Source organism: Carettochelys insculpta, chromosome 1 (genome assembly GCF_033958435.1).
Source record: "Carettochelys insculpta isolate YL-2023 chromosome 1, ASM3395843v1, whole genome shotgun sequence".
NCBI lineage: Eukaryota > Metazoa > Chordata > Testudines > Carettochelyidae > Carettochelys > Carettochelys insculpta.
This window is the reverse complement of record NC_134137.1, coordinates 144,095,399-144,123,288: the sequence shown is the minus strand read 5'-3', so window position 1 is coordinate 144,123,288 and position 27,890 is coordinate 144,095,399. Positions and strand designations below refer to the sequence as shown.

The 27,890-nt window shown below is 43.5% G+C and overlaps 1 protein-coding gene across 8 annotated transcripts in view; it reads right to left on the bottom strand.

The window, feature by feature from the left end:
* The window catches only part of TBL1X (transducin beta like 1 X-linked), a 296,176-nt gene that overhangs the window by 212,764 nt on the left and 55,522 nt on the right, over window positions 1-27,890 (bottom strand). The gene's annotated exons all lie outside the window — the stretch shown is intronic.

Sequence of the window (27,890 nt, the reverse complement as noted above, 5' to 3'; positions counted from 1 at the left end):
ATATGCTCATGCAAAATAAATGAATAAATATTCTAGCCGTTTCCCCATCACCTTGTCTGAGATCACCTCAGGATCAAAATTCAGTCCATATATACCGTGTGTGTGTATATATATATATATATAGATATATAGATATATATATCTATATATCTATATATATATATAGGCTGAATTTTGATCCTGAGGTGATCTCACACAAGGTGGGGAGAAAAGGGATCAGTGTTCTTCCCCCTCTAAAACGTATTTGCATGGGCAGGGACCAAAAAGACAGTTAAAAAAGCAGCATGGTTTCTTGCTTGGGGTTTTTTTTAACTGTAAAACCTATCCAAGATTTAAAGATCTGAGATTGGTACTAGCTTAGATCTCAAGAAACCAAACCAGAACTGAGAAGTTTGTTATGAAGCTCAAATCTCAAGAGAGTTTCATAGTGAAGGTTTTGTCCACTTCTAATAAAAGTCACACACAAAAATAGCTGCCTTACCTTAAATCATTATACATGAAAGAATACATCACCGCTTTGAAAAAGATACTCGGGGTGTGTGTGATCTGATTGTTGCATTATACTTGGACTCAAAACATCAGTTTTCAAGTTGGGAATGGTCTTTCAAAAAGTAAATGTGGAGCATTTAAAATGTACCAGTAAAATTAGAATATATAAACCCTGAAATAAAATAGACAGCCTCAGCTTCCTGATGGCAACACCCAATAACACTCGAAACTTTTCCGATTAAGAACATACAAATCTACTTCTGGGATAATGTATACACCTCCCCCCACAAATCTGCAGTTCTACCTCTATTTCCCATGGCCCACATTTCACGTTAGCCCTCTGTCCGGGTCCTCCTCCTCCACTCCAATCATTTCATTCCCCACTTGTTTTGCTTCTTCCTTTTAACTGACATCCACCCACACTTTTCTCACCTAAACACCATGCACATTTCAGCTGATGCTGAACACAGCTGCCTTTTCGCCTACTGTAATCAGTACTTCTTCAGGGAATACATTACACATGTGCTGCATAGACTGCATGAGCTTCCAATTAGCTTCAGGGTGCAATTCACGATCTGTGTATTTTAGACTGTAGGTCAAAGACAGAGATGAATCTAAGGGAGGAGTCAAAACTGGTGTAAATTAAAACAATTTAGAATCTCTTAGGATTCCCCTAAACTAACAGAACCTTCCACATCCACTGAGTCTAATCTGATACAATTTGTATGCTGGGGGAGCCAAAGACAGGAGTGCAGCAAGAAAGATCGTGTTTCATATGCACGCTGGTCTTTTATTATTGACATCCAGAGATTGTGGTTGGAGCATTTCATTTTACTCTCCTGGTTTTGGAACAAAATTATTTTAAACAAATACTCATTTTCAATAGACTCTGCGGACCAGTTTTGCTTTATGCACTGGGGATGAGATTCACCTTTGTGCATAAGTGTCCCCTGCTTCACAGGGGTACATTTGCAACTATGCTTCAACTCACCCCGAGAAAGGGGTCTGTTGATCCCTTGATCTCGTACGATGTAATAAAAAGTATCATAATATTCAGTGTGTTGAGCAGTAGGAAAAAAATGCCAGCCAAAAATCTAAGTGACTTCAAGGAGAGATTTTCAAAGCCAGCTAGGGGATTTAGCCAGACAACTCCCACTGCAAGTAGGGAGAATTATGAAATATGGCTAAATCCCTTAGTTAGCTTTGAAAGCTCAACCTGTCTAACAAAACTGATTCAGTATAGTAAGCATGCTTCTTTCATGTTCTGCCACTTCAGCATGGAACAGCCATTTAATAATGCTGCACTTTGTTCATGTCTATAAACAGCTGCTTCAAAAGATATGTGCTGAAGGTATGTCTGTTATATCTACAAATTCTTTCACTGGTAAAACCAGACCCAAAATAGCGACACTATCTTAAATAAAGAAAACAGTCCACTGATGTTAGCCACCTTTATGTTTAAATAGTACTTAATAGTATTTAAATACATAGTGCCTTCAGATCACTTATATCTTTGCACACTTAACTAGGAGTGAGCCATACGTTAAATACTGGCAATAATGTATAATTACAGAAGATGTTTTTATTTGAGCTCCATAATTACACAGGAGAACAAAGTGAATTTTAGACTCCTCAGGGTGACCAAAACCATCCAAAAAAGATATAAATCAGAACTCATGGCTGTAATGATTCAACAGCATCCATAATATATGTTTCTCCTTTGTCTCAAATAGATATGTATCTATTTGTCACAAATTTGTACCGTCTCTTCTCTGATTTACCTTATCTGTACCAGATGGTGAGTATAAATGATTAAAATATATCCCAATAATCTCTGCTCTCCTGCTATTTCAAGGTCAAGAGCCTGAACCTGCAAACCCTCGCTTGCAGGGGTCAGCGGGACTGGTAAGGATTTGAAGCTTAATCCTGAAAATATTAAAGTCTTGTCTACACAGAGGAGTGATGTTGAATATGTGACAACTTAATATAATCACACATTTCATAGGAAACTGACAAGATTTGCCAGCCCTCCAGAACTGCCCAGTAGTCTCCAGGAATTAGAGTATTCTTTTATTAAAGACTGTCATCTGATGAAATGTCCAGTAGTAAGCTTAACCAAAACTGGCAAACATATGACAGTCTGGAATAAGAGTGACAGTGGCTTTTTTTTTCAGGTTAGTTTAAATCTCTTCTGAAGTGACATAAGCTAAATCATTAACAGGAACTCATATTTGAATAAGAATGCCCATGTAGGGAGTTATACTGGCATAAATATAGAAATTTAAATTCACACGCTTCCTTATATTAGTATCTTTCCCATGTAAACAAACCCAGAATTTCTCTGCAGACCTTTGAACACAAGTTATATATTTCTACTCGCCTAAAGCCAATGCATTTAACATTTCTTTCATCTATGAACTTCACAGTACATGAAGGAAGTGAGGGGCGGTGAGAGAGAAGAGGAAGCTCTAGGCACCTGCTAGTTTCAGTAACCTCTCATCACAGCAAATCTTCATGCAGGGCAGTTCCAGAAGTACATTTCAGTTACATACATATCTCATAGAGCTGGAAGAGACTTCAAGAGGTCATCAAGTCCAGTCCTCTGCCCTCTCGGCAGGACCAAGGACCCTGACGTTTTTTGGTTTTTTTTAATCTTTTTGCCCCAGAACCCTCACAACTCTGAGTTTACAAGGCCAATGATCAAACCACTGAGCTATCCCTTAATCCCAACCATCCTAAAGTTTTAAAGACAATCTGATTGCTTATGCATTGGAAACAAAACCTGCAACATGAACCACAAGTTAATGGTACAGTTGCGTTCTGCTTTATTGTGCACAATGTTTGTTAAACATGGGAGAAATAGATTTGCCACAGAGGGTGTACCAACAATTCAATAAATATTTATATGGCATTTTTCATTCTTAGGCCTCCCAAGTATATTACAAAAGAGCCGCCTACTTTATATTATACCACCCACCCACCGTACAGTTGGAAAAATAAAACCAAACTAATATCTCTCACCAAAATTTTCAGAACAAGGTTACTGATTTGGGATGATAAACATGAAACACCCTGTCCTAATTTTCAAAAATTGTGAGTATCCACATCTTAAATTGACCTCAACAAAAGTTGTTAAGTATTGACCATCTCTGAAAAAAATTAAGTTAAAGTCATTTAGTACCAAAACAAAAACATAAAAGCCATCCAAAAATCACTGGCCTCTTTTTGAAATGCATACTTTTTTCAAATAATTTGTGTAAAATGAAAACACCATTTAATTGGCAAAGCTTAGAACAGAAACCTGGTCTCCTAATTCATTCAGTCATGGATTCTCCACTAGATGTTATAAATACTTATATTTATATTATGAAAATACCCAGGAGACCCTGATCAGGATCTGGGTCATAAAATGGTAACTGCCAAACAGTATATATAAAAGAAAGAGTCCTCCTTCAGTCAAATAAAAGGATAATGAACAAAAAGTTATAATGTGTTATCAGTGCTAGAAAGTACTAATTTAAGACTTAACTTCTTTTTAATCGGGCTTGCTAATGAAAGGTTGAAAGGGACTGCCTCTTTAAACCCTCTGTTGTATAAAGTCTAGAAAGCTTTACACCATCCATTACCAGCTGCTTTCCTGGTGACCTTAACCTACTAATTTAGGAACCACGTTTCTTCCTGTCGTACACTTAAACAGGAAGCAGCTATGTCAAAAATGTGCTGTAAACAAACCAACAAGTTTATAAGCTGCTGTGGTTTTTCAATGACCAGACAGGTTAATGGAAGTACTGCTCTTTTTCATTCTACACAGCTCTATACAGCACTTCCTGCTTCCCTTCTAAAGACTTAATACAAAGAATAAGTTCAGGTCTGTGCTAAAAAGGTAGGTCAACCCAGCTGTGTCACTCAGGAATGTGAAAAATCCACATGGAAGTGGAGTAGTTAGGCCAACATCACCCCCAGACTAAAGACACTAAATTGACAGAAAAATTCTTTTGTCGATCTACGTACTACTTCTCAGGGAGATGGATTACATACACAAACGGGAGAAACCCTCTCATTGGCATAGGTACTGTCCACATTGAAGTGCTTTGAAAGAATTTCATTTCTCATTCTGTTTCATACTTGTGGTCTTAGTGGATCCACTGCAGTCCCGGAAAGTTCACATTCTCATAGAAATACTAGGAGGGGATGGTGGGAGGACAGTGGAAGGGGCCATTATATCTATACACTAAATTAATTCCTTCCTGAGCCGTATATGAAGAGCATGCATTTCTCCTGTTAACTCAAGAATAGGGAGACAACTTGCATAAAATAGCAAAATCACTAAGAGCAGAAAGTATGGGACATTGCACCTGAATCACTGAATGATCATGTTGCAACTTCTCATCTTGGAACAGAATTGTAATCAGAGCCATTATAGCGCACTTTTCACATTCAATTCATCTTATTATCATTAAATAATCCATACCACAGTCCTATGAGGTGGATGGATATGTTTTATTATTCCTATTTTACAAATGGATAAACTGAGGCTAGGATTGACCTAACATGATCCAGTCTACAAAGTAAGAGACTGGGATTAGATATCAAGATTTTCTGATTTCTAATCCTATGCATATTCCTTCAAAATGATGGATAGCTGAACTAGCTTTATGCCATCTCTTCTGCATATTTGTTCAGGGTAGTCAGAGGAGGAAATATTCACCTCAGAAATGTTTCCAGAAAGAGCTACTTGCTCTACTGTCTATAACAAAGGCACTGTCTTCTGCCACTATCTTCCTGTAGCAAAGGCACTATTTAACTCTCCTAAACAATTTGTGCCAAGAATCACATTTATAAACTATTCATTTTGGCTTCCAAGGCCTTTTTGGATATCTCATTTTTTTATCTTCTTGTTCAAAATAAAATAAAACGTCCCACCAAAAGTCACACTTCATAGTAAAGGACTGTAAAATTGCAGAGTACCAACGATAATCATGGATACAGCAGCTGACTGATAGTCAAGCCAAACAGCTTTGCTTGTGGCTCCTTTGAAATGGAAAAAGGTAACACAGGACAATGCAATTCTAAATGATTTTATGCACCTACTGCCAAAATTTTCTAGTTAAAAACATACTATATTAGTGGGAGACTTTGGACCATGATTTAAAACAGAATACAATCTAAATTTCCCTCAATATGTAGTAGCTCTTAATTCCATCAAAATTATGTTTGTTTTTATTCCTCATATCACAATCAAGAACATTTTTCATTTCTAAGCAAAAAATTGAGACATAATTTTCTTCAGAGCTCTTACTTAATTCATTCAAGCAGGCATGACAAACATGACACAGCTACTTCTACTAAGAAAATAAATGTCCTGTATTTTCTATTACACAACTGTACACACAACCTTTAAATCTGCTGTTGAACTTTGTTAGCGTTTGGCCACATTAAGCGAGAGAATTGATAGTGAGGAAATTAGTTTGAATTTGTTAACATTGATTTTGTAACATCCAATTTCTTAAAGTCGAGAGTGCATGTCCACACTGATATATGAAGTCAATGGTGTGCATCCCGACTTGGTGGGCAGCTTTGACTTTGTCAGCAATGCACTGTAGGTAACGTTCCCATAGTTCCTGCTGCCCCCTTGCATTATGGGTAAGCGCCCAGCCCCTGATGGGACAAAAAGAGTGCTGCGGGTAGTTCTGGGTATGTTTGGTCAGCCTCCCACAGTGCACTTCTCTCCTCCCCCTCCCTTTGAAAAACAACAGCAAAAGTAGTTTTGCGCCCTTTTTCATTGCAAGATTTGCATGAAACCCATCCAGCTTCATACAGTTGTGGCAAGTATTATGAGCACCTTACTCATTGTGCTGTGGTATGTCCAGAGCCTAAGAAGCCATCAGAGCAATGAAGATTCTAAGGAGGACACGGACATACTCAAATGTGAAACAATAGAGAGGAAGAACAGTGAGATGCTGGCCACACTCGATGCTTTCTACACAGCAGAGTGCCACTTCTGGTGCCATGAAACAAGCTCAGACTGGTGGGACTGCATTGTTCTGCAGCAGTGTTTCCAAAACTTAAAAGATTCACATACCCCTTTTGGGACTTTGGCCTTATGGGTGTACCCTCTCTCTCAGTGCGTATCTCCTGAATTTCGGTAGTTTATTTTCTGCTGCGTACCACCGTTGGTACCTGTACCGCACTTTGGGAAACACTGCAGGTATGGGATGATCAGCAGTGGCTACAAAACTTCTACATTTGTAAGATCATGTTCATGGAATTTTGTGACTTGCTTTCCCTTGCCCTGAAGTGTTGCAATACCAAAATGAGACCTGCTCTGACAATTCAGAAGTGAGTGGCAGTAGGTCTGTGGACGCTTGCAATGCCAGACAACTTCCAGTCAGTGGGCAATTGATTCAGAGAGAGCATATCTACAGTGGTGATGGCTGTCTTCCAGGTAGCCATGGCAATCAACACTCTCCTGATAAGGAAGACAGTGACTTTGCAAAATCCTCAGAACCTAGTGGATGGTTTTGCCACAATGGGGTTCCCTAACTGCAGCGAGGCGACAGATGGAATACAGATCCCTATGTTGGCACCACACCACCTTTCCACAAAGTACATAAATTGCAAGGGAGTAATTCTCAACCATGTTGCAGGCCTTGGTGGATCACAACATCCATTTCACAGATGTTAATGTGGGATAATCAAGAAAAGTGCATCATGTGCCCATCTTTAAAAATCGGGTCTGTTCAGAAAGCTGCAGAATGAGACTTTCTTCCCAGACCAGAAAATCACCACTAGAGACTTAAAAATGCTGACAGTGATCCTGAGAGATCCAGCTTACCACTTGCTCCCTCGGCTCAAGCCATACACAGGCAGTCTGGCCACAGAAAGAAGCAGGTCAACTACAGCCTGAGAAAGTGCAGAATGGTAGCAGAATGTGCATTTCGCCATTTAAAAGCCAAGTTCAGAAGCCTCCTGACTAAATCAGACCTCAGCAAAAGCTACATCCCCTTCGTTGTGGAAGCCTGTTCTGTGCTCCAAAACTTATGTGAGAGTAAGGGAAAACTTCATGCTAGGCTGGAGGGCTGATGCAGATCACCTAGCCACTAGTTATGAGCAGCCAGACACCAGGTCAATAAGGAGAGCTCAATGAGGGGCATTCCTAATCATGTGGGCTTTGAGGAACAGCTTTATGAATGACCAGATAGCAAGATGACAGTCATATCCATTGCTCTTTAGGAAGTGCCCCCTGTATGCTGTGTGCTGGTCTGAAAATCCTGTAAACCCTCCCTCCCCTCAGAAACACAAGCAATAAAGACAATGTTTTTTGCAAGCTTAACCATTTTTATTCAGGGGATGGTAAATGAGTTCATGGCAAGGGCTGGTGGGTAAGCAAGGGCAAGAGGTGTTTTGTCATCACAGGTGGGGAATGTTAGCCTTCTGCTCTGAGAAGCATTCCTGGGAGTAGAATGGGAGGCTGCCCTTGGGACCTTCCCCTCCCCCACATTCTAAGGTGCTAATGGGGGAAATGTAGGGAACATAGTGACGAAGGGATGTGGTTCATCATGGGCTGCTCTGGGCCTCTGTGCTCTTGTACCAGACATCTGAGGAACTCTGTATGCTAGTTTATCAGCTGCAACATCTCCTCCTGGGTCTACACTTCACACTCTCTGAGTACTCTCCTGTCTTCCTCATCCACCCTCTTCTCCTCCAGCATGGTTCTCCACCATGCATTTAACTGTGCCTTACCCATCCTGATGGCTTACATGTGGAGGTTGGAATAAGGCAGGCCACCTCAAAAACCTCATGAGAAGAAATAAAGAGCACCTATCTCAGAGCTTTATGGAGATGTGCAGGGAGGATCGATGCTCCATTCACAGACATGTTAACAAGTTGTTCCTCGGCCCCTGGCTGTGTCTTCCTTACTTTTGCCAGAGGCTGGCTGAGGAATTTCTAGAATCCCTCGAGAATCCCATGCAGCTCCTAACAGAAGTGGCATATTTGCAGTGAAGAACCAGAATGTCCATTTACTTCCTTTGTCTGCCTGAGCTCTTTTATTTTCATGCAGCGCTGCTGGGCATCCCTGCCCTGTGAGATCTTGGCATAGATGTCTGTGTTTCTTTTACTACTTCATAGTTCTGCTGACACAATCCCTTCTCCTTCTGCCCACACAGCAATCAGGTTCTGGATCTCCTGCACCCTCCATGCTGGAGCTGGTCTGCAACCCTGGGAAATCATGGCCAGATATGCTGATGAGGTGTGCTGCCCTGTCTGCTTGCCATGCTGGCCGAACAGAAAATGAAATTCAAACTTTCCCAGGCTGTTACTTTCATACCTGGAGAGTGTCAGAGCTGAAAACGGTGGCCAGAATGGTCACACTGGGGCACTGAGAGACCTCCAGGATGCCAAGAACATTGAATTTCACAACACTACATCTGCATTACCCCAAGGTCAACCATGACATGTCAAATTTAGCATTACTCCTCATGAAAAGCAGGAGTACACAAGGTGATCTTAGGTGCCCTTCAAATCAACAAAATAGATGCTGTAGTGCGGAACAGTTGCTTAGAAATATCAACCCAAGTCACCTAAATTTGACCTATTCTCCTAGTTTAGACCCAGGCCTAAGGAGGAAAAGTCCACACAGAGCTGAAACAACCAGGATGATGCTGCATGCATGCCTAGAGAGTAGAGGTGGGTAAAACCAACAGGTTAATAGTGCTATATAAAACTGAAACAGCATGTTTAGGGAAAATATGGGCATGGTTCTGCCCTTACCCTTCAGCTACCATTAGGTCAGTATTGGGAGAAAAATACAACCATTATACCTCTTAGACAGATGCAGCATGTGCCAACTACCAGACCATTCTAGATACTGAACCAACATTTTGCTTTATGTGGTCATAATATCTGCACCCACTACTCAGGAACTGAAGACAGTTCTACAGTAACCTGCACCTGTACAATTCATTCATCAGCTCTCAGAGCAACAGTTTGGCCCTCGTCCTTTCACTGACATTTTCCCTCATCAATGATTACATTTCATTGAAACTGTAGACAAATTCTAGGTATAATTTAAATCAGTTTCTGGCAAGTGTTTGTACAAAAACAAAGTTGTGATTTCACAGAGTATGAATGCACATTCAAAGTAAAAATAGTAAAAGTGCAAATATGAATGGTTGCACTCATAACAAGTGATTACTTCGACAGTCAAGGCAAAATCATTCCATTAACTTTTGGACTTATGACCTAGGATGAACTGAGAGAAACTTCTTAAACTGCAGATTACATTAGTCTTATTATAAAATAGAGTTAGATTTTGTGTGTCTAAATATGAAATATTTTTGCCGAGTAAGTCTAATATTTAAGATGCCTTTAATAATGTATTTTGCTTAAATGTCAATAACTGCTTACTTAGTATATATATTACCAGCTGTTAGCACTAAAATTCCCAGTTTGCATGTACACATGACCCATCAAACATACAAGATAGTCATGTGTTTTATGCATACATAAAGGTACATATAAAAACTTCATAATCAGGCCCTAAACATGAACCACCTGTTGTGGGGTCAGAGCAAAAACAAGTAGGCAGATGTTTCACAATGGACATGTTGTTGGCCAAGAATTAGAGAGCTCTCCAGTTAACTACTTACCTGGAAGCTTGCATTGCCAGTGCCTTGCTATATTTGATCTCTGTGTTACTTTTTTCAAGGCTATCAAGTAATCCTCTCTCTTTCTCAACACTGAAATGAATTATATTTTTTTGGAAGGCACGAAAGGGACTGGACTTTATTTCAAAAATGAACATCATACTTGGACAGTTTCCACATAATAGCTACATGTACATCCTCACTGATGAACCCTCATTTCACTTCTCCAAATTTTCATATTTTTTATAATTCAAATATATTGCTACCTACCAGCTCTGTGTTTTTGGGGAACCACAGCATGACCGCGGATCAGCCTTGGGCTCTTGGGGAGCCAGGGAGTGACACTCATGGAAAACAAATCCCCTTCCCCCAGGCCTCTGCTTGAATCTAAGACAAAGCACTGACACTGGCAGGGGTGGACACACCTAAATCCCACCAACAAGGATGATGGGATTAAGGAAACACCCCTAGCAGAATCGAAGATGGAACAGAAAGACATCTCTATTAGCATAATGAATGGAGAAAAGCTCTTCCAAAGCAGGAACCCACTGAACTATGGGACACCCAAAGCAGAGGAGCACTGCTTGATGGGAAATCTCTGCTCCAGGCCTGCTCACACCCAAATTAGTTATTAGCAGAGCAATTCTAGCAATGGATCCTACTGATACCAAAAATACTGAAACTGCTTAGTTGCATTGTGAGCTCCTTCAGTGACCATCATCCATAGCCAGGCGTGATCAGTCTCTATTGTCTCGCCTCTGTTTATCCATAATCAAATCCAGTGTTCTTCTTGAACCATTGTCCTGTCTCCACAAAAACACCTACTCTTGCTCAAGAAACTGTTCTGTTGCCTGGATGAAAACTGCATCAGTTCCATCATCTCCTGCCTGATCATGCTGGAAGCTATGCTTGTCTCCTGCCCTGTGGATCCCCGGCTACCATCACCATCTGGGACCCCCAAGAGTACAAGCTCCACAGAGTGGTGAGATCTTTCTGCCTCTCTCTCGGCATAGCCTCCTAATCTTGCTTTATATAATTAGTTCTATGGTTTGCTAGCCCTAACATTTGTCATTGGTTTACTATCACAACTGTTAAATATATTCACTACCCAGATATAAATAACTTCCATTGTTACATTGCTGGCTGCTCTCTTTTTCTTCCTCTCTGGCTCACTCTTCCTCAGGGGTGTTGGTCTGACTTAGCCATTCACTCTGCAACAACACTTCTTGTACCTAAACTTAAAGATCCCTGTGGTGCCCAGAACTCCTGTGGGGTTTGCCCATCGAGGGCGTTACTAGTAAAATGGCTGTGCTGTGAAAGTCGGGATTGGGGAGGGGGTGCTGAACCAGGGTGGCACATGAGGGTGGCAAGTGAGAGTGCTGTTTAACTCAGCCACTGAGTCCAAAGGCACATAAGGGCCACAGCTTGGCACTGAGACCGCTGAGTACAGGGACATATAATGTGCCAGTTTGTAAGTGGTGATGAGCTGGTCCTCCCAGATGAGTCCTGAGAGAGAGAGAGAGAGTGTGTGTGTGTGTGTGTGTGTGTTCACCTGAGTCCAGGGTGGGAAGATCTCCACTGGGAGGGAATTAGGAAAAAGGAGAAGTAAGGCTCCTTTAGGAACACTAGTGTCACACGTGGCATACTGATAGAATTATTCCTCTTCCCCCTGTAACACCAAATACATGAGCATACCCAGAGTAATGAGCAAATCTGGTACCAATATGATAACATTTCTAAAGCTATCAGTAGAAAAGACAGACATTCTTCCCAACAAGTAAATGCTTAAGTGCATCTTGTGATAACTATATTTTCTTAGTAAGTAAGAGGATGTGTTCCTGTGTGTAAGAAAAACTATATAGGGATGTATAGGGAAGTCTCAGTACGTGATAACTAAACATCATCAATGAATACAATACAAAAAGGTGGCAAGAAAGCTGTAATAAGGGTGTTTGTATAGTGTTGCTGCTAGATTTTGTGTTTTGTTGGGGACACAGTTTCAGTTTGGGTCATATATTAAACTCTTGACAACTGACTGCAAATTGAAATTTGTTTAGATGTGCAAAAAAGTGCAAAACTAGAATCAGGCTCTTCAGTTTATTGTCTTGGATTTTGCATTAAAGTGGCAGTTTAGATAAGAAACTCCTCACTTAAGCTTGTAGTTATGGTCTTGAAAAATGTGAGTTTAAGCAAAATCATCTTAAGCAAATCCAATTTCCCCATAGAAATTAATGTCAATAGTAAGTTTCCAGGGATTTCTTTTTTGCCAGAAAAAAGACATTATATACATATTCATTGTAAGTTATAAAAAATTTCCACAGAACACCATTTGTGAAACATTGAAATAGTGGGCAGGAGGCCTGGGAAGGGAGCACTGTGTCCTCGCTCCTTCCTCTCCCTCCCCGAATCTCCTGAATACCCATGAAACAGCCGACTGCTGCAGGCAGGTGGTGGAGGGAGTGGGGGGGAATACTGATTTGTGGGGCCACTGGTGGATGGGAGGTACCTTGGGATTGAGGGGGATCTGATAAGAGGTCTGCCAGCCCACCGTGGCTACGTCTACACGTGCAGCCAACATCGAAATAGCTTATTTCGATGTTGCGACATCGAAATAGTCTATTTCGATGAATAACGTCTACACGTCCTCCAGGGCCGGCAACGTCGATGTTCAACTTCGACGTTGCTCAGCCCAACATCGAAATAGGCGCAGCGAGGGAACGTCTACACGTCAAAGCAGCACACATCGAAATAGGGATGCCAGGCACAGCTGCAGACAGGGTCACAGGGCGGACTCAACAGCCAGCCGCTCCCTTAAAGGGCCCCTCCCAGACACAGTTGCACTAAACAACACAAGATACACAGAGCTGACAACTGGTTGCAGACCCTGTGCCTGCAGCATAGATCCCCAGCTGCCGCAGAAGCAGCCAGAAGCCCTGGGCTAAGGGCTGCTGCCCACGGTGACCATAGAGCCCCGCAGGGGCTGGAGAGAGAGCATCTCTCAACCCCCCAGCTGATGGCCGCCATGGAGGACCCAGCAATTTCGACGTTGCGGGACACGGATCGTCTACACGGTCCCTACTTCGACGTTGAACGTCGAAGTAGGGCGCTATTCCTATCTCCTCATGAGGTTAGCGACTTCGACGTCTCGCCGCCTAACGTCGAAGTTAACTTCGAAATAGCGCCCGACACGTGTAGACGCAACGGGCGCTATTTCGAAGTTGGTGCCGCTACTTCGAAGTAGCGTGCACGTGTAGACGCAGCTCGTGGTTCCAAGCACCCACCTGCTAGCAGGCAGTGGCTTAACATTATAACCAAACATTGCACAACTTTAAATGAGTATCGCATCTAATAGATCAGCAATGTAACAATGAAGGAATGTTAACCGTGATAATGCTCCTTGTATACCATGCAGCGGTTGTTCCAATGCTATGTATGCACGTGAAACCTGGGCAACATACCAGTGTCATCTGAAGGCACCTGAACAATATTATCAATGTTGCCTTGGGAAAATATTTTTTGTGAGGCTAGGTGCACGAACACAAGCATCCTGGAAGAAGTGAAAAAGACACGAATTGAAGCCACTATCATTCATCAACAGCATTGTTGGACTGGTCAGTGGTTCGGACGTCAGCACCTCCCAAAACAGATTCTGTTTTCTGAGTTGGAAGAAGGACAGAGGAGCATTGGGAGCCAGCGGAAGCAATGAAAAGATGTACCGAAGGCACACGTGAAAAAGTTCAGCATCAGTGTCAGCACTTGGGAGAATCTTGCCGAGGACTATCCCCAGTGGAGAAGGGTAATCCGTGAGGGAGTACACAATCTGAGAGGTCCCTCCTCAGTGCAGAAGAGGACAGGCAGGGAAGAAGAAAAACAGCCTCAAAAACTGCCCTGCACCCCTCCAACAGCTGCCAACACTTAACCTTTCTGTGCTAAGATCTGTGGCTCCAGAATCAGACTGATCGGCCATCAACAGACTCACACATAGGAGGGTGACATGAAGGCATCCTACTTATGATCGAGTGAGCATCAAGAAGTGAAGAGTTACTGTGATGCTATGACAGGAAAAACAAGATTTCCCCCAAAGTGTCTATGCCAAACTTATGCACATAGTAAATCTCGGTATGAAATAAAAAATATGGCCATTTAAATTCTGAGTAACAGCAATGGATAATAAAAGGTAGTTAGTAACAATATAACTTTATTGGAACACCCATGCGATCACCATGAATCTACTCACATTACAGGAACCATCACAACCACCAAATGGCAGTCAGCTTGGCCAAAGATTGGAACACAATAGCCACTGTTACCATTTTTGACAGCTAGGTATTTATTTTAAGCATTTTGTACTAATTTATATTTTTCAAAGTTGCAGGGAATTATGGGGTGGAACAGACTATAATTATTTAAAGTAACAATACACCCTGAGATTCAAAACATTACAGCTTTATGAATGTTAGAACACAAATTGTCAATATTTTATGTCGAAATATACAAAGCAAATTATCTGTAATTCAAACTCTAATAAGCTTTCAAGCCTCCTCACTTTTCTTTTCTGTACATTTTTATTATTATGCATGGAAATATTTTTTCATTGGCTTATGAGTATTTGGTGAAATCAACATTTACTGATAAAAATCTAATCCTTCCAAGACGTTGGATGGAGTGCATCAGTGACACTAGTGTGGGGAAACCTACTCTGAACAAAATACCACATTTTTGTCAGATCAACTTCAATACAAAGCAAAAGTTTTGCAGAAAGCTCAACCAATATGTTTCTGTGATTTGGGGAAAAAAATAACCTTGATATGAACAATCTCTTTGGAACTAAATTATTTACTTAAGTGTTTGCCACCCAAACAACGAAGTGTTTGTTTAGTTTCACTCTCTGGTTCTCAGGCACTAACAAATTTATCCATTTTCATTGTCTAAATGAAAAGCCAAACATCAGAGTGGAAGAACTAAAGGTTTTTTTAAAAATATCTAATTTCCTTTTAATAATCGGAGGTGTTATTTGGCAATCGCAGTAAACCCTCGCTTTAGGCAGCTTCACATTGTGCAAAGCTCGCATTAACACGAGTTTCGCACAATGTGAAGTTGCGGGGCTGTCAGCCTGCTTAGCTTCCCACAGCTGCAGGCAGCCAAGCAGCCTAAGAGCCCCTTCCCCTTGCCTTCTCAGAACGGAGCTAGACACCTCTCTGGGAAGGTAGGGGGAAGGCTTTTAGCTCACCTAGCAGCCTGCCCCTGAGGGCATCCAGGTGGGCTGAAACCCTCTGCTCAGAGCCCCCTGGAAGCGGCTTCCATGGGTGCTTGCCACCCGGAGCCCAAGGGAAGAAGCAGCCATGAGCGCTCCTGGCCCCAGAGTCCTGGGGAAGCAGCAGCCATGGGCTCCCCTAGCCCTGGAGCCCTGAGGAAGTGGCAGCCGTGGGCGCTCCCAGCCCTCAAGCCCTGGGGAAACGGCAGCTGCGGGTGCCCCCTGACCCTCCTCCAAGGTCCCAACCCATCCCCCAAGCCCTCCTCGACTTATGTGAAATTCAAGGTACACGCAACCCTCGTGTACCTCAAGGGATTACTGCATTTTCAAGTCAATTTTGGTCTATATAAGCTTTTTTTTAATATATTCTTGTAGTTATGCCAGATGTTTGACTAAAGAGAGCAGTTGAGGCCTCACAACATTTATCTAGACCCCAGAAGCATCATATTCTGCATGATGAAAGTGACTCTTGAAAGGTTTTTGGAAGGGAGTACTTTGAAGAATTTGTAATGCTTCAGTGTTCCGACATTTTTCTCCAGATGGAAGTCCTCATATATAAAATAAGAAAATGTTTAACACATAATTTCAAGCAGTCTTTATGCTTCTGAGCTAGGATTGGTACCGGAGTCTGGTTTTCAGCCAGAACGCCCAGTCAAAAAGGGACCTTGTTGGCTCCTGTCAGCATTGTTGGTCACACCACTAGAAGCTTAATTCACAGTTCAGACGGAACAAGGCAGGCTTCCAGCCCACCCTGGTATGATGTGATTCCCAGAAGTGGTGTGAAAGTCTGGCTCCTAGGTGAAAGGTTGGCCACAGGGGCCCTGCCATGAACAGGAGCTCCTCAGGGCCCTTTGGCCAGGAGATGCAGGGGTGGCGTCTGTGGGCACAGACAACACACACAGTCCCCTGGCTTCTCCACTTATGAGTCAGACAGGCTGGCTACTTCTACGAGCCAGCTGAGGTAAGTGCCATATGGCCAGAGTCCACACCCACTGTCCCATGCCCCCTAGCCTCCTGCCCCAGATCAGACCCCCTCCATTCCACTGAAGCCCATACTCCATCCCATACCCCCCACCTCAGATTGGAACCCCCTAACACATCCTAACTCCCTCCTTGACCCTGCATCCCTCATCCCATCCCAGCCCTGAGCCGCCTCCCACTCCAAATCCCTGAGCCCCAGTCCAGAGCTCCCTCCTGCATCCCAAATCCCTCATCCTTGGACTCCACTCCAAAGGCTCCCCCCTGACTGAAACCCCCATCCCAGAGCCCAAGGCCTGAACCTCTGCCCAATCCTGGAACTCCCTCCCAGATGCTGATTTGTGCACCTCTTTCTGCATCCCAAGCACCTGCCTCAGCCTGGGGGAAGTGAATGAGGGTGGGGTCAGTGAGCAATGGGAGGGAAGGAGAGAGGGGCAGGGCCTCAGAGAAGGGGTAGGGCTCTGGCGCCTCATCAGGGCAAGGATGTTTAGTTTTGTGTGATTAGAAAATGTACAACTCTATTCTGAGCCCTTGACTCTGTTATTAATGGTCCCTCCTCTGCATAGGCACTGGAAAGAAATCAAATGCCTACAGTGACAGGCACCAGGTCAGGTCCTATAATGATGGGATGAAACTGTATAGTACTACAGTAGGTACTTTGTAGTTTGCTGAATACATTTTTCAACAGAAAGACCAAGGGGTCGGCAACGAAAATATCAAGAAGAGCCATTTTTTCCAATTCAGTTTAAAAATCAATAATTCAAGAGCCACAATGCATGTGAATACCAGATGGTCATTAATAAATAACATCAAACCATACTTTTTGTAACCCCTATTTTAAGAACAGCGCACACACAACGATTTGCAATTTGATACATGCTTACTGCAGGACGTTCACAGACTGTTGCATATTTTATTTCCTCATGCTTTGCATGTGTGTAACAGCCCACAGGCAGACTTGAACCTGGGACCTCTGGGGGTCAGTGCAGGCATCTTTACATCTTGAACTAAAGGCCAGCTGGGAAGAAGGGTTCTTTCAAAAATGGGGTTTACTTTCAAAAGAGCAGAGTCTATACTGCTTTTCTTCTTTCGAAAGAATATACAAATGAGGTGCTAGATATGTAAATCTGCACTTCATTTGCATTTTCACTTTCCCTCATTTGCATGCTTTTCGAAAGAGGAATGCAAGTGTAGACACAGCCCAAGAGGTTTCCATACTCAGGAACAAAGTTTAGGCTGAGGATTCTCACATGTTATGTTTCTTTTCAAGATAAAAATGGCCATAAGAGGTCAGACCAAAGCCCAGAAGGATCCTGTCTTTGCAAGCAGCCAGTCCTAGGTGCTTCAGAGGGAACGAACAGAACAGGTAATCATAAAGTGATCCATCCTGTGTCACCCTTTCTGGCAAACAGAGGCTACAGAGACCATCCTGGCGAATCACTATTGATGAACCAACATCTTAAGGAAGGAGGTAATAGTTTGCACATTAAGGCCTCGTCCACACACAAAAGTTGCAGGATATTAAGCATAATCTTTCTTTCAATAGATGCAGTTGTACCAGTCTAAAGTTTGTAAGTGTGCCTATACACTATTAAAGCTTATTCCCATGTGAGAAGGGGAAAATAAGCTATACCACTGCACCCGTTCACACTAGGGGATGTACCAACAGAAACATAGCATTAAAAAAGAAAAAAAAAAAATCACATCCCTAACAAAAGTAGTTATTTGATACAAAAACTGTGTGCAGATCAGGCCTTACTCTGGACTTGTGTGCTCTCACAACAACATAAATATTAAACTGCCATTGCTATTTTTAGCTGTCTTGTGGACAAAAGATTAAAAAGGGCAGCTGGAAATGAAGCTCGTATAAAAGCAAGTTTCTTGACTGGTGGGGGAGAAAAAAAACCTCTTGTTTCTATTTGACCCTTTGGTCTCTCTGATCCTTGTTCCAGGCTTGAGGCGGAAAAACTGCTTTTTTTTTTGTCCCATGCCTTTAAGTGGAATACGTCTACATATCAGTTGTTCTGGCAATGAATTGTATGCCAGGAGCTCAGGGACTCTTGAAAACTGAAGCGCAAAACACATATATAGGCTTTTTCATTGATCCTCCCTCATTAACAGTTCTTGCTGGATCAACTCGTTACACTACCTCAGCACTGGAGGAGCCTAGAATGGATATACATAATTAATGTCCTGCAGCTGCTTCTGAAATGTCCAGTGCAGGGGCTGATAATTCTGGCCCAAATCTCAAATGCGATCTCACCCTTTAGGGTCATTCAAGCAATAAAAGAGGGGCATGTTTTTGCTATAACTGTCCAGCTGACAACTACCCTGATTCTGGGGACAGCTGGCATAAAACCAGGGACTCTCAGTTGGTATAGACTGGTGCACTAGCTCCTTAGCCAGCTGTCCCCTCACCTATGTCCCTACCTTGGTGTATACCATATGCCAGACAAAGGATGGGTATATTGGAAGCAGGGTAGAGATCTGCTCAGCCACTGACCTTTCGCTAGTTTGGGATGATTCAGAGAAAATACATTTGTGGTTTATTTTTTAGGCTGCTCTGATTTATGCCTAGAGTCAGTGCACAGCAAGGGGCTATACAGCTAGCTTGTCTCCCCCTTTGGGTGGCCAGGGTGGAACGCCCAATCGAACAGGAACCCTGATGGCTCCAGTCAGCAATGCTCACCAGACTGTTAAAAGCCCAGAGCTGCAGCAAGGCTCCCAGAAGCATCCAGCATCTTCTTCCGGCTCCTTGGTGGAGGTGCGGCCAGGGAGCGCCATCCCCACCCACAGTCACACCTCCACAGCTCCCATTAGCCGGGAACCACATCCAGTGGGAGGCTGCAGGGGTGCTGACTGCAGACACAGTGTGCACCTCCTAGTGCCACCTTGCCACACCGCCAACTAGTAGCCAGACACGTTGGCCCATTCCAGGCAGACTGCCTTCGCCCCACTGTACCACTGACTGCGAGCCCCCTGAGGTATGTGCTGTCCAGCCAGAGCCCACACCCCAAACTCTCTGCCCCCTGTCAGAATCTCCTCCTGCACTCTCCCTTCTTTCCTCCCAGAGTGGATACCCTGAGTCCCTGCCCTCAAGTCAGAACCCCTCCTCCTGCATCCTAACTCTAACCTCACACCTGTATCCAAACCCCCACCCTCTGTCCCAGGTCCTGCCAGGAATGCAGGGGACTGGACCTGATGATCTCTTGAGGTTTCTTCCAGTCCTATGACTCTGGGAATTCCCTCCCACACCCAGACTCGATCCGGGAGCCTGCACCCCCTCTCGCGCTCCAAACTGCTTAGCCTCAAGACCAGCCTCCTGCACCTCAAGAACCTCATCCCATCCGCATCCAGGAACCACAGCCCAAGGGGAAGCCTTTGTTGCCTCTCAGATCCCAACCTCTGCCCCAGCCCAGTGAAAAAGAGGGCAGGGGAGAGAAAGCAATGAAGGAAGGTGGGATGGAGTAAGTGGGTCTTCAGAAAACGAGCAGGGTAGGAGGCAGGGAAAGTGTATTTCGTTTTATGCAATTAGAAATTTAGCAGTTCTACTGTCCTATGCAGCATGCATTTCTGCACTGAAGCCTGGTCTACACTAGGGATCCAACTTGATCCCAAATATGCAATTCTAGCCATGCTATTAGCATAGCAAGAATAGGCGTATCAGGATCGACTTTGCTCCCTGGTGTAGATCAGGGCTCTTCAGGCTTGTGCCGACGTGCCTTACGCCATGCATCAGCGTGGAGCACAAAGGTCGATGGCTGAGCCCAAAGAGTCTTCACACACACAGCAAGATCAACCACAGTGCATTGACCCCTACCCTGTAAGAACAGACATTATCATTAACTTGTACAATTCTGGAGTCTAAACCAAAACATTCACTAAACTTTCAAAGAAATAAAAATTAATAAAATTACATCTAAAATCTACTTAATAAACAGGACTCATATTTATCAGTTACATTTTCCTCACAAAAATCCATACAACCCAAGTAACTGCGTGTCCATCAATGTAGCTCTCACAATTTTGCTGTTTTAATTTTACAGGCTGTAATTTCATGCTTGCAAACCTAATTGCCAATTCTTGTTCCACAAAGACTTTTGGTAACTTGCTCAACAGACAGGGAAACCTGTCCTCAGTGACCACACAAGGGACCAACAAAAATCTACTCCTTTATTGCTGCCGCTCTCTCTTTTTTCTCTCTGATTTACAGTTTGCCAAAAAAAACAGTGGTGGTAGGAAGGTCATGACCAGTAAGTGCCTGGTGTGGCACTGTCTGTTTATGTTGGGAAGAAGACTCTATTCACAAACCATGAACAATCCCCTGCCCTGCTGTAAAATGTTAGATCTCCCTCCTGGTAGCAGCTGGGGCAAACAGATGAACAGCTAACAGTGTGAGACAGAGACAGCCTTGTCAGGGGCTACGTTACAACTCAGAGGGTAAGAGGAGAGCAGACTTTAAACTTGGGCAGTGGGTACTGTAGGCACAGGAAGGCTCTCACTTCCCAAACTGCCTGGCAAGGCCACACTCACGCTCCACCTCCTGATGCTCACATAGAATCATAGAACAATAGAGCTGGAAGAGACCTAAAAAAGCCATCGAGCCCAGCCCCCTGGTCTAAGCAGGACCAAACCCATCACATTAGCCCCACCAGGGCTTTGTCGAGGTGAGACTTAAACACCTCCAGGGATGGAGACTCCACCACTTCCCTGGGTAGACCATTCCAATGCTTCACCACCCTCCTAGTGAAAAAGTTTTTCCTAATGTTCAACCTGGACCTTTCCAACCGCAACTTGAGACCATTGTTCCGTGTTCTGCCATCCGTGACCACTGTGAACAGCCTCTCTCCAGCCTCTTTGCAGCCTCCCTTCAGTAAATTGAAGGCTGTTATCAAGTTCCCCCTCAGTCTTCTCCTTCTACAGACTAAACAGTCCCAATTCCCTCAACCTTTCTTCATAAGTCATATGCTCCAGCCCCCTAATTATTTTGGTCGCCCTCCACTGGACCCTCTCCAGTGTATCCACATCCTTCCTGTAAATGGGGGCCCAGAACTGAACACAGTACTCCAGATGTGGCCTCACCAAAGCCATATAAAGAGGAATAATCACTTCTCTAGATCTACTGGCAACGCTCCTCTTGATGCAACCTAATATGCCATTAGCTTTCTTGGCTACAACAGCACACTGTTGACTCATGTCCAGCTTCTCATCCACTACAACTCCCAGATCCTTTTCTGCAGAACTACTACCAAGCCAGTCGGATCCCAGCCTGTAACAATGCTTGGGATTCTTCCGGCCCAAGTGCAGGACTCTGCACTTGTCCTTATTGAACCTCATTAGATTTCTTGCAGCCCAGTCTTCCAATTTGTCTAAGTCAGTCTGGACCCTGTCCCTAACCTCCAGCATATCTACCTCTCCCCCTAGCTTAGTGTCATCCGCAAACTTGCTGAGGGTGCAATCCAATCCCTCATCCAGATCATTGATAAATATGTTGAACAGAACAGGACCCAGACCCAAACCTTAGGACACTCCACTAGAAACCGACTGCCATCCCGACACTGAGCCGTTGATCACTACCCTCTGGGCCCGACCTTCTAGCCAGCTTTCTATCCATCTTACCGTCCATTTATCCAATCCACATTCCTTTAACTTGCCAACAAGAATATTGTGGGAGACCGTATCAAAAGCTTTGCTAAAGTCAAGATAAATCACACCCATTGATTTTCCCCTATCCACAGAGCCAGTTATCTCATCGTAGAAACTAGTCAGATTGGTCAGGCGTGACTTGCCCTTCATGAATCCATGCTGACTATTCCTGATCACTCTCCCCTCCTCCAAGTGCCTCAAAATGACTTCCTTGAGGAGCCCCTCCATGATTTTTCCAGGGACTGATGTAAGAAATGAGTCAACCACTCAAGAAGGACATCTTGGGAGTTACTGTAGACAGTTCTCTGAAAAACTGTCTGCTCAGTATGTAGCAATGAACAAAGCAAATACTAGGAACCATTAGGAAAGGGATGGATAAGACAGTAAATATCATAGTATCACTACAGAAATCCACGGTACATTACATCTTAAATACTGAATGCAGTTCTGGTCATCCCATCTTAAAAAAGATGTGTGTGTGTGTGTGTGTAAATGTATTGAGAAGGGGAACAAAGTGATTGGGGAGTGTAACACAAGGAGACATTAAAATGTCTGGAACATTTTAGTTTGGTGAAGAGATGACTAATGGGGGATATGGTAGAGGTCTGTAAAATCAAGAATGGAGAAAGTGAAGAGGGAACTATAATTTACTCCTTCACATAACACAAGAACCCACAGCCACTCAGTAAAATTAACAGGCATCAGGTTAAAACAATTAAAAGGAAGTACTTCTCACAATACGTAATTAGCTCGAAACACATTGCCAGGGGATGTTATAAAAGCGAAAATTATAACCTGGTAAAAATAATCAGATAAATTAATACAAAAATTAATTTACCAAGGGCTATTACCCAAGATGGCCTGAGATGCAACCACTCTGGATGCCCCTAAGCCTCTGCCTGCCAGGTGCTGGAACTGAATGACAGGGTTTGGATTGCTTAGTGGTTTCACTGATCTCTTCATGTCTCTGGAGCATCTGGCATTGGACACTGTTGGAAGACAGGACTGGAATAGATGGGCCATTGTTTCAATGCAATATGGCCATTTTTAGACTTTAATCTCAGAGTACAGGTTGAACCTCTCAAGTCCAGCACCCTTGGACCCAACCAGTGCCAAACCAGAGAATTTGCCAGACCATGGGAGGTCAATATTGTCTAGCAGCTTTACCAACACTTCCACTGCTAACTGGGCTCTTAGAAAGCAAAGCAAAGAGGTAGAAATGTAGAGCTTTAAAAACTAACAAAATGATTTATTTAGTGATGAGCTTTCGTGGGTCAGACCCACTTCATCAGCTCTTAGAAGACATGGGGTAAATTACAGCTAAATAACAGCACAGAACACTGAGGGCACGGACACTGGCTGCACACAAACTTTATGAAACCATGATAAGGGGATCTCCGACTAACTAAAATAATTCCAGATTACAAATGTTGCTGGACGACAGAGTGCCAGATTAGAGAGGTTCAACCTGCATTCAATAAGATGTGTGATTCCCCACCAAACCTGCAAGACTTGATCAGTCTGCCAATGGAAATATGTTAAAGAGTAATAAAGGATCTGGGTCAGAATTCAAGGTGCACCTTCCATTTAAGCATAAGAATACAACAACATAATTTTTACCAAAAATGAAACGATAGAGTAGGCAGATAAGTCAGTGAAAAATACACATCTGAAACCAAGAAAAGAGACGGCACACAGATATAGTTGATGGAGATAAATCTGACAAACAAATCCAGAAGAATTAGAGTTGAGAATTAAACCCTGGGTTTCAGCGACAACTCATATCAATGCTCTGCAGAGAAAGTCATGGGCAGGTGTCTCTGCTTTGAAACTCCTCCATTTTATTGATTTGTGTCATTACTTTAGCACTACTTCAAAATTGCATAACATGTTGAAATGTGGCCTTCTCGTAAACTGAATCTTTGGGAATGGATATTATGTACAATACTTACCTAATAAAAACAGTGGTTCTTTTCTACAGAATATCGTACAGACACTATGTGCAAATAACACCTTACATAAAATAGTCAGCAAGTGGCTCATCATAAACTACCAACACAAACTTTGTTTGTGACTCTGGATGAAAAACTGAACTTCCCTGTGCTTCATTTTCTTCACACTGGAAAGGAGGATAATACTTGTCTATTTAAAGAGATACTGGGAGAATTCGTTCATTAATGTTTACAAAATAATGAGATTCTGACCAAGATTTCCTGCTGCATCTGCTCTCCTCTGAATGTGTGGAGAGTGTGGGAGCAGGGCAGGAGAACCATCAGGGAGCTGGGTACAGCATCATAGTTCTCTGCCCAGCCCTGGACAATAATCTAGAGGGGGGCATAGGTGCTGCTCTAACCTGTATCAGCTGGCAGTGGCCATCAAGGGATCAGCCACTGTCTGAACCCATCTTGTTCCAGCAACTCCCCTTCACAAAACCTCTCCCACAGGAGCTGTGAGGAGGGTGGCTTAGAAACCAGCACAGGAATTGCAACCAGACTCCGTTCACTGACACAAAGGGGCACTTCTGCTCCTCAGTGTCTGAATGTACTGCCGGAGCGCAACTGATTAAAGAATCAGGCAGGTACCTACAATTTAGGCCACCTCTAAACTACCGAGCCTGTGTTAGTATAACTAAGCTGACTACAGTTGCCAACTGCTACTGAAGCTATTCGGGGACACCTCCCCCACCCCCACAATATGACATAATGTCATTTTCTTAAAATACCTGATTGATTCTAATAGTCACTTGAAGATCTGTGCCCGTTCCAGGAGACTCTAAGCCAATCCTGGACAGTTGGCAACCCCAAAGCTGACAGAATGCCCTAATGAAGATCTATGTATGCCAGAAGGAATTCATCTCCCCAAACCATATTAGCTATGGCAGCCAGTCTCAAACTCTAGGTCAGGATCCCAAAGTGGGTCATGACCAGTGTTCCCTCTAATTTTTTTATGTACGTGTGCAAAATGAATTTTGTCATGTGCATTAATATGGAGATGATGAGCGACCCATCACATCTTTATTGGTGCACATGACAAATTACATTCTGCAAATGGATGAGGTGGTGGGGCAGGGGTGGGGCTGAGGGGTTTGACGTGTGGTAGTGGGGTGGGCTCTAGCTGGTGGTGCAAGCTCTGGGGTGGGGCTAGGGACAAGGGATTTGAGGTACGGAGGGAGGGATAGCTCAGTGGTTTGAGCATGGGCCAGCTAAACCCAGGGTTGTGAATTCAATCCCTGAGGAGGCCATTTAGGGATTGGGGCAAATAGATGTCAGGGATGGTGCTTGGTCCTGCCAGGAGGGCAGGGGACTGGGACTAGATGACCTCCCAAGGTCCATTCCAGTTCTAGGAGTTGTGTATCTCAAATTAGAAAGGCTCTCCTTGGAGACAGGGTTGCTCCATCTTCTCTCACCACAGCAGCTCTGGTCTAGTGGACAGATGCCTCTGTGGCAGCCCTGTTGAGGCTGGGTTGAGTTGACAAAAAGGCTCCTTGCCTTTGGCCATGAAATCCCTCCACTGTGACCAGAAAGAGTGCTTCCTATGCCTGCGGCAGCAGCTCCCTGCTGGAGCCAGAGAAGCGTGCCTCTCCTCCAACCCCAGTAGGGAGCTGCCACAGCTGGGGATGAGGCACAGTCCTCCCACCCCAGCCAGCCGCTGCCACAGCACCTGTGTGTGGAAGCCTTGAGAAGCAGTGCAGGGCTTATCAGGCCACTCCACAGCCCTGCAACTTAGAGGGAACTTAACTTGCGACCCCTTAAACATTTTCTGAAGCCTGAGTGCCAGGGGCCAAAGCCCAAGCGCTTCAGCCACGGGTGGTGGTGCTCCAGTCACAGAGGCTGCTGCCTTGGGCTGAAGCCTTGGGGCTTCAGCGTTTCCCCCATGACCCCAGAGCAGCAGGGCTCAGGAGAGCTAAGGCTTCATTCTTCCCTCCTGGGGTTGTGCAGTAATTTTTGTTGGCAGAAAGTCATCACTATGGACAAGATCAAGGAAGAGGTAGAAGGGATATCTGTGCATGGGATAAGAATTAACAACTTGAGGTTTGCAGATGATACAGTTATCACTGAGGAAGATGAGGAGAAGCTAGCAAAAATGGTGCAGGTGCTAAACGAAGAAGGGAAGTGGTACGGACTAATTGTGAACATCTATAAAACAAAAACAATGGTATTCAGAGATAAGGAACTAGGAAGAAAGATCAGTGTAGCTGGGATTGAACTATCTGGAGAGTAACAACATATGATCTAGACTGTAAGAAGGAAATAGCAACTAGAATATCCAAAGCAAGAGCGAGTTTGAAGGCGATGGGTAAGATCCGGAAAAACAAAGTGATTAGCTTAGCAATGAAGCTGACCATCTTGAAAACATGTGTATTTAGTGGCATGTTGTTCAGATGTGAGACATGGATGACAGTGAAAGATTTGAAGAGAAGAATATTGGTATTTGAGAGGAGTGGTTATAGAAATATCCTGAGAATAGGATGGTTGGAGAAGGTCACCAATGAGGAATTATATAGGAAGATACAGCCGAAAGAGAACCTCCTGCAGAAAGTTGTAAAACGGAAGCTACAACTATTTGGGCATATTTGCAGAATGAACTGCGAATGAAAGGTCAAGACCCTGGTATCTGGCATAATGGATGGTTCGAATAGGAGAGGCAGACCCCACAGAGAATGGGTAGATGATATAGTAGATTGGTGCGGAGCTAGTCTACAGAAACTAAGCCACTCCGCACTGGACAGGGAAAGATGGAAGGAGATAGTGAGAGAGGCATCAGAAACCAACGGGTGCTGAGCCCACAGTTGCTGATGACGACAATGAGTCACGATGCAATGAAGTTTGAGAAGCCCTGAGCTACACAGACACAAGCACTCTTCTTTCAGCTTAGTTGTGTGTGCAGTAAGAGTCCTGCCAGCACAGCTATGCCCACTGGGAGTATGGAGAGAGGGGAAGGAAACCACACATACCCTTTCACCCCCATGGCTGACATAGCTCATTCAGCAAAAACTGTGTACAGGTACAGCAGGTGTTACATCAATATAGTGCATATTCAATTGTCTAGAATATAGGTAGTTTCTGATAGGTATGAATACTAGTTATCAGTGCACTAGGTCATCAGACACCACAACAGAGACGTAAGAAGCATGTAATAAAAGTCTGAAAAATCTAAACTATGGCTCTTCATAATGACAAAATAACTGGATACCAGGGAAAACAGTTCAGGAACTATTAACATATGAACCAATTAATACAGCATATGAAAGAGGAAAAGATTTATAAAGAAGAGTTAAAAAATTAATATTTCAGAGAAAAAGAAAAGCTAGAAGATAAAGCAAGCACACCACATATTATAGTAAATGATCTCTTCTGCATGTGCACACTTCCATGTCTTTCCTGTCTTCTTCACAAGAGGCCAAATCCTATTCCCATTAAATCAGTAGCAAAAGTCCCCTTGACATCAAGTCACTTCAGGATAGTGCTGAACAAACTTATTGCCTGAATTAAAATACCACTAAATTAATATTGTCAGTTCACTGAAAATAAAAAATATATCCTTTATTCTCTTTCCGTAATTCTACTGCTTCATCCTATTAATGTGGTATCACCTACGCAATAAATCCAGCACTGATGAATAGGAGGGAATCATTAAAAGTCTCTTTTTTTTAAATTTCTTGGCAAAAAAGAAAATGAGTGCAATCTGACTGCAGTGTAACCTGCCAGGCTCAGACAGACCCTTCTGTTCCCCGAGGAGAGTTGCCTCTGGTGGCAAATTCTGATGGACTCAAATTCCCTCCGATAAAAGGCCCACTCAACAGTGCTAAGCTGGTGGCTAAGCAATTAACAGACAGATGGGGGAGTCCATAGACGCAAAGACCAAACAGACTGTAA